This window comes from Poeciliopsis prolifica, unplaced genomic scaffold (genome assembly GCF_027474105.1).
Source record: "Poeciliopsis prolifica strain line A6 unplaced genomic scaffold, Auburn_PproV2 SCAFFOLD241, whole genome shotgun sequence".
Classification (NCBI taxonomy): Eukaryota; Metazoa; Chordata; class Actinopteri; order Cyprinodontiformes; family Poeciliidae; genus Poeciliopsis; species Poeciliopsis prolifica.
Window position 1 is genome coordinate 100,827 of NW_026562616.1, and position 8,381 is coordinate 109,207.

Below are 8,381 nucleotides of genomic sequence, written 5' to 3' on the forward strand. Positions count from 1 at the left end.
ACTTCTCAATCAAGTATACATTTTTCAGGATTTTTTTTTTCCGTATGAACATAACTGAAAACAAGAAACTTCTTCTAACTCTCATTTAGAGTTGTAATTTCAAGTTCAGTCTGTCAGGAGGACGCCGGTTCCTCACTGGACGAGTGTTCCTTTCGACTGTAGGCGAAGACATGTCTATTGGTGGACTTCCAACAGTTTTTTCTTCCACCTGTTGATCCACACCTTTAGTTGTAACAAGATCAACATCCTCATTCCAAAAGTTTCCTGTAGACAAGTCTGTCTGTGTAACACAAACTGGATTTCCATTTACACCCAGAATCTGATTTACATGTCTTTTAACACATTTTCCATTCACTTCCACACTGTAAGTTACAGGACCCAAAATCTCTTGTACAACTCCGTTCAACCACTTCTCCCCTCCCCTGTAATTCTTTACTAAAACAGGTTGACCTACTGTGAACACTCTAAGACGTGGGAGCATTGGTTCCGTTCTTTGTTGCATCCTATGAGAAAACTGGGGTCTGATCAGTGACAGTCTTGTTCTAACTTGTCTTTTTAGGAATAACTCAGCAGGAGTTTTCCCTGTGGTTGTATGGGGTGTGTTTCGATACCCTAAAAGAAAATTTGCAACACAGTGCTCAAGTGTTAAACCACCTACAGCTCGATTCTTGGCTAGTGACTTTTTGAGATTTTGGACTAAGCGCTCTGCTAGTCCATTACTGGCAGGGTGGTAAGCAGGTGACTTAATGTGCTGCACTCCATTCTTTTTAGAAAAAACTCAAAATCTTGTGAAACAAACTGAGGACCGTTATCTGTAACAACTTCTTTTGGTAACCCATAAGCAGCAAACAAATTCCTCAGTGTTTCAATGGTTTTGACTGAAGTCGTAGTATGCATGGGAATAATCTCTGGCCATCTAGCATAGGCATCCATAACTACTAGAAACATCTGCTTGTGGTCCTCTGCAAAGTCCAGATGGATTCTCTCCCACGGGCTGGCAGCCCACTTCCAGGTATGCACTGGTGCTGTACAAGGCATACTACGCTGCTTTTGACAAATAGTACACTCACTGACTTCCTGTTCAATGCACTCATCTGCTGGCCACCAGAATAAACTTCTGGCAAGAGATTTCATCTTTACTATTCCCCAGTGATGCTCGTGTAGTTGAGAAATCAACTGATCCCTTAATTTCTTAGGCACCACCACTCGTAATCCCCACAGTAGACAATCATCTTCAACAGTGAGCTCAAAACGTCTCTGAAAATATGGCTTCAGCAACTCATCCTGTACATGTTTAGGCCAGCCAGTTAACACCAGCTGTTTCACCACCTTTAACACAGGATCTTTGTCTGTTTCTTTTGCAACCTCCTTTGCAGTGATAGGTAGCTCGTCAAGATAAGATACTTTGTAAATAGGGTTTGACACCACATCCACATTTGGTTTCATCGGTAACCTTGATAAAGCATCCGCATTACTGTGTTGCTCAGATCTTTTGTACTGAATCTCATATTTGTAGGCAGCTAGAATTAGAGCCCACCTTTGCAATCTAGCAGCAGCTAGTGTTGGTACACCTGTTTTTGGTCCCAAGATTTTTAGCAATGGTTTGTGGTCTGTTACCAAAATGAATTTCCTTCCATAAAGATAGTCATGGAACTTCATAACACCAAACACTAAACCAAGTGCTTCTTTTTCAATTTGTGAGTAGTTTTGTTCAGTCTTAGTTAGCATTCGTGATGCAAATGCAATCGGTCTTTTGCTTCCATCTTTCATTTGGTGACTGATTACAGCACCAACTCCATAAGGAGATGCATCGCATGCTAAAATAAGTGGTAACTCTGCATCAAAATGTACCAAGATTTTGTCAGATTGAAGAGCCTTCTTGGCATTCTCAAAAGCATTCTGACAACTTTCTGACCAACTCCAGTCTGCATCTTTGTGTAGCAGTGCTGACATTGGCTGGATCAGAGTCGATAAGTTTGGTATAAAACTTCCCATAGTAGTTTAACAGAGCCAAGAATGACCTAAGTTCAGTTACATTTCTTGGAACTGGAGCCTTCTGAATAGCGGTTGTCTTTTCCTTCATAGGATGAATTCCAGTAGCATCAATGACATGTCCTAAATATGAAACACTGTCTTGCATGAATTCACATTTTTCTCTCCTTACCTAAGGTTGTAGCTTTGGAGCCTCTTAAGGACCTCCTTTAAGTTACTCAGGTGGCTTTCTGCATCTTTACCAGTTATCAAAATATCATCAAGATAGCAGATAACACCATCCATGCCTGAAGTACTTGATCCATTATTTTCTGGAAAATTGCAGGAGCACTTGCAACACCGTAGGGCAACCTGTTGTATTGATACAGCCCTTTGTGAGTGTTGATGGTCAGGTAGCACCTAGAGCTGTCCTCCAACTGGACTTGCTGGTAAGCCTGCGATAAGTCTAGTTTGGTAAATTTCTGACCTCCTGCTAATTTTGCAAATAGATCTTGCGTTTTTGGAAGTGGATATTGATCCACGTTTAACCATGGATTGATGGTGACTTTATAGTCTCCACATAGTCTCACACTGTCATCCTTTTTAGGTATGCACACTATTGGAGCAGCCCACTCACTGTAATTAGTGGGTGAAATAACTCCTTCTGCCTCCAATTTTGTCAGTTCCTTTTCAACAGCTCCTCTTAATGCATATGGAACATTTCTTGGTTTGTGGAACTTTGGCGTTGCTTCTGGAACAACATGTAACTTGGCTTTAATACCTTTCAACTTGCCTAGCTCAGGGTTGAACACTGATCCATACTGAGCGCAAATGTCTTCCACTGTTACTGGAGCCACTCTGTTCACCTGTGACCAGTCTAGCTTCAACTGGCTAATCCAGTCTCTACCCATCAAAGCAGGGCCTCTTCCTTTTACTACTAACAGTTCTAGTTTCTTAGTGGTCTCTTGACATTTCACTTTTGCCACAAATTTACCCATCAACTGTAATGACTCTTGACTGTACGTTTTAAGTACACAATTTGCTGAACTAAGTTTGACTGATTTAAATCTGCGCCTATACAGATTTTCAGATATCACTGACACTGCGGCACCAGTGTCTAGTTCCATCTTCACTCTTGAACCATTTACACTGACATACACATAGTAAGGCTTTACAATGTCATCATTACCTGTGTTCATTTCAAACAGACCAAAATCTGGACTGTCCAATGTCAGATCTGGAACAGTGTCAGAGTTCGGTGCAGCTTCCGTCTTGCACTGAACCACATTACTGGCTGCTCTGTCTTCTCTGACTTGATGTGACAGGAATTGGTTGTCCTCGGGATCTCTTTTTAACCCATGCTGGTTGCCTGGATCTGCATCCTGGGGCGCATCTTCAGGGGGGCTATGCAGACTGTGGACATCCTGCTGTTGAACGCAGACATCATGGCGCTGCTTGAGAGCGCTGGGTTGCCTTAAAATCCAGATGCATGGTTCCTTTGGTCGTACTCGAACAACCTTCTTTACGCGTGCAACAGGCTTTTGCGATGTGTCCCTTTTTCTTACACTCGTGGCACTCACTTTCTTTAAACCTGCAGTCATTCGGGTTATGATTTTTTCCACCGCAGCGATAACAGGGCTTACCGGCCACTGTATTTTTCTCAGCTTCACGGTATTTTGGTTTCACTCTTTTGTCCACTACATGAGCCTTGAAAGCTTTCTGTGCAAATTGCTGTGCACTGTCCTTGGTTACCTCAAAGGATAGCGCCATCTCTACAGCCCAGCGGCAGCGTCAAGTCTTTGGTGTGCGCGGTGCTGAGTAGACGGTCTCTCAGCTCGCTGCTCTTTACCCCACAGACAAATCTGTCACGCAGAGCTTCCTCTAAGAAAGTCCCGAATTTACATGTAGCTGCTACTTTTCGTAAACTAGCCACGTACTCACTGATTGTTTCATTGTCTTTTTGGTTTCTTCCGTGAAACTTGCACCTTTCTGCAATAAAGTTAGTCTTCGGTACGTAGTGCTTCTGCAGCAAACCCACCAGCTCCTCGTAGCTTTTCTCTGACGGTTTATCCGGAGCACACAGGTCCATCAGCAAGCTGTGGGATCTTTTTCCCAACACCGTGAGAAATACCGACTTAGTTTTCTCATCTTTAGTGTCCAAGTCGTTTGCCGCAAAATACTGCTCGAGACGCTCGCGGTAGTTGTCAAAACTTTCCTCACTTTCCTCGAAGTGAAAATCTTCTGGCTTTCCAAACGCCATCTTTGTAGCTCTGGTTCGGCGGTCCTTTCACTCACCCAAACGGTCGGCTTTTTAACGGTCCCGTTTTGCCTCTATGGAGCCGCAGCTTCTGCGCACTCTGTGCCTTCCAGCTTGAACAATCCCATCCTCGTCGCCAAAATTCTGTTGTGTATGGAACACTAGTTCAAAATAAATGATGTCCAAGCAGACGACTGGACCAAGCACATAGCAACATTTTATTTCCAAACGGGAACTCACTTCTTCTTCTGTAGTTACAGGTTCTCTAACCAGACTCTCAAAAACCACGAGAGCGCCACCTACAGAGTTTCATTAATTTCTGTGTCTGGAACACCACAAGTTTGAAACAGAAACCACATTCCCTCTAAACAAAAAAAGAACAATTGTTAAATAAGACATTAGAGAAGGCAGAAAATGTGAGATAATTAACACCATATTGTATCTGATTCTCATTAGAAAATAAATAATAAACCTGCTGATTAACAGAAAATCTTCCATAGGATCCTAGAAATACAGAAAAACAGGAAATAGTTCAGAGAGAAAAAAACTCAAAGAAAACATTCAGGATCATATGTGTCACCTACCTTCCCACCAAACTACCGGTGTTGGAGAAATTGTGATATTGTTAATCAAATATTTGTTATTCTCATTGCTTTATTATGTGTCTTTCTTTTATGCTTTCATTTTAGTTAATCTCTTATATAATTAAGATTATTTCTGTATTGTTGAACTCTGATTCCTTTCTCCGAAGGCCTCACTGATAGAGAGCAGAGACGAAATGGCTTCCAGACCAGACGATGATCTCTGCTGTCCGGTCTGTCTGGACATATTTAAGGATCCGGTTCTTCTGTCATGCAGCCACAGCTTCGTACGGAGTGTCTGCAGAAATCCTGGAGAGAGAAACCAGGAAGAGAGTGTCCAGTTTGTAAAAGGAGATCATTCATCAAAAATCCACCACGTAATCTGGCTCTGAAGAATCTGTGTGAGACTTTCTTACAGCGGAGACAGAAGAGAGCTTCAGAGGATCTCTGCAGTCTGCACTCTGAGAAACGCAAACTCTTCTGTCTGGACCATCAGCAGCCAGTGTGTGTCGTCTACAGAGACTCAGAAAACTACACCAGTCACAGATTCAGACCCATTGATGAAGCTGCTCAGCAACACAAGAAGAAGCTTCAGGAAACTCTGGAGCCTTTAAAGAAGAAGCTGGATCTCAGGAAGAAAGTTCAGGAGGAGTTTGGTCAGACAGCAGAACACCTGAAGGTCCAGGCCCGACACACAGAGAGGCAGATTAGGGAGCAGTTTAAGCAGCTTCATCAGTTTCTAGCAGAGGAAGAGGAGGCCAGGCTGGCTGCACTGAGGGAGGAAGAGGAGCAGAAGAGAGGGATGATGAAGGAGAAGATGGAGGCTCTGAGCAGAGAGATAGCAGCTCTTTCAGACACAGTCAGAGCCACAGAGGAGGAGCTGAGAGCTGAAGACGTCTCATTCCTGCACAACTACAAGGCTGCAGTGGAAAGAGTCCAGCGCTGCCCCCTGCTGGAGGATCCACAGCTTCCCTCAGGAGCTCTGATAGACCAGGCCAAACATCTGGGCAACCTGGCCTTCAACATCTGGAGCAACATGCAGACCATGGTGACCTACACTCCTCTGGTTCTGGACCCAAACACGGCTGGTAAAGACATCTGTCTGAAGATCTGACCAGTTTGACTAGAGGAGAGAAACAGCAGCTTCCTGATAATCCAGAGAGATTTGATTATTACTGGTCTGTTCTGAGTTCTGATGGTTTTAACTCAGGGAACCACAGCTGGGATGTTGATGTTGGAGACAGTTTATACTGGAGACTCGGTGTGATAGAAGAGTCTGTTCAGAGGAAGGGACTCATAAAGTCTGGATTGTTGTTTATACGGTTCTATGAAGGTGAATACTCAGCATGGTCTCCACCAGCTCCTTCCACTCGTCTCTCAGTCCAAAAGGTTCTCCAGAGGATCAGAGTGAATCTGGACTGGGACAGAGGAAAGCTGTCCTTCTCTGATCTGGATACTAACACACACATACACACCTTCACACACACCTTCACTGATAAGATGTTTCCATTCTTCTCCACTAATAAAACCTTAAAGATGGAACCGATGAAGATCTCAGTGATCAAGCAGCAGCTCTGATGATCTCAACATAAATAACAAAAGTCCAAATATAACATTATTGATCAGGTGATTGATTGGTTTTATCATTGATTATATAGTTTGCTGGTTTGGTGAATTTCTGATTGTCATTATTAAACTGTTTTAATCTGGAAACTGGAGACTTTTTCATATATTTCTGTGTTTTCCACTGTAATGTTTTGAATGTTTATTATTTACAATTTGATGTAAATAAATTAGTTGGTTTTTGAAAACTTGCTCTTTCAATTGTACTTGTGATGGATTACAAATGAAAACTATCCCAACATGTATCCACATGTCAATATATTTCCTTCTGGTTGAATTATTATTGCTTACATAAATGTTGTAGATTATTATTTTTTTCCAAACCTGAAGATTTCTTTTGTTTTTCGTGTTAATTTTGGAAGAATTTCATGAAAATAAATGTATTAGCTGGTTTATGGGATTAATTGTTCATGAATGTCTCTTGTTAACCTGAAACAGCAAAAATAAAACCAATGAAAACAGATAAAGTTGCAAAGTTTAATTTTATTGATGGCTTCAGATTAATCTGAAACCTTCTGTTTAATCAGAAGATTACAGTCACAATGTACTGATGTCTCTGCACAGACCAAAATTTCATTTGATTTGTAATCAAAAATGTTCTTCTCAGTTTCTATAAGCTGAATTTTTTACAACTCAGGTTTGGTAAACATTTTATGCAGATATTTTGTTGAATGTGCAACATGTACAATTACATGTTTTATATTAAATTACTGCAATTTATTGAAATATATTTTGTTTACCTCGTCAAAAATGTGAGTACATAACTATTATTTGTTGTGAAAGTACATTTGTTTCAACTTTTACAAATATAAACACACAGAATAGTTAATGTAAGAGTTATTAGGTATGAATAAACAATGATTAAGTAATAATGGTTAAATGAGGCTAAATTAAGTGAAGTTGGTATAAAGTGCTATCAAATATTTTGCGTTTTCTGTTATGTTTTTGGAAAAACTTAAATAGTTAAAAAAACACCCTGAAGTTTGTTGCCACAGATTTCAGATCTGACCAGTTTGACAAGAGGAGAGAAACAGCAGCTTCCTGATAATCTAGAGAGGACTTATGATGATTCCTGGTTCTGATGGTTTTAACTCAGGGAACCACAGCTGGGATGTTGATGTTGGAGACAGTTCACATTGGATAGTTGTGTGTTAGAAGAGTCTGTTCAGAGGAAGGGAATCATAAAGTCTGGATGGTTGTATGTACGGTTCTATAAAGATAAATATTCAAAATAAAAATATCCACCAGCTCCTTCCACTCGTCTCTCAGTCCAGAAGAATCTCCAGAGGACCAGAGTGAATCTGGACTGGGACAGAGGAAAGCTGTCCTTCTCTGATCTGGATACTAACACACACATACACACCTTCACACACACCTTCACTGATAAGATGTTTCCATTTTTTGACACTTTTAATATATTAAAGATCCTACCACATAAGATGTCAGTGATTAAACAGCAGCTCTGATGATCTCAGCATGAAGAACAAAAAGTCCAAATAAAACATTATTGATCAAATGATTGATTTGTTTTATGATTGATAATTTTTTGGTTTGGTGAAATTATTAATATCATTTTTAAACTCTGCTTTTAATCAGAAAACTGGAGATGATCTGATTATCCACTTGATGATCAATAAAAAATATAATCTAATCTAAAACCATTCATCTTTTCCAGGGATTATGTTACCAGCTTTTGTTATCAGTCCACTAATAAACACCATTATTTTCAGTTTTTCATTTATGCTAACAAGACACTGAAAGTCATTTTTCAGAATGTTTGATTTCTTTGTCCAGATCTTTGACTCACTTATCCAATCAGTTACGGTCACAAAATGTTCTTTCACAGATAACACAGCAGAAACTTTTAATCAAATCTATTCTTCCTCCTCACCACTAAGTTGTAATGATGTAAATGAGTTGGTATGAAGCTTTCTGTCTAAACTCTCAGA

The 8,381-nt window shown here is 40.5% G+C and overlaps 1 pseudogene; it reads left to right on the plus strand.

Moving 5' to 3' along the window:
* Positions 1 to 5,006: 5,006 nt before the first annotated feature.
* On the plus strand, positions 5,007 to 6,395 carry LOC129357344 (nuclear factor 7, brain-like; annotated as a pseudogene).
* Positions 6,396 to 8,381: the final 1,986 nt, after the last annotated feature.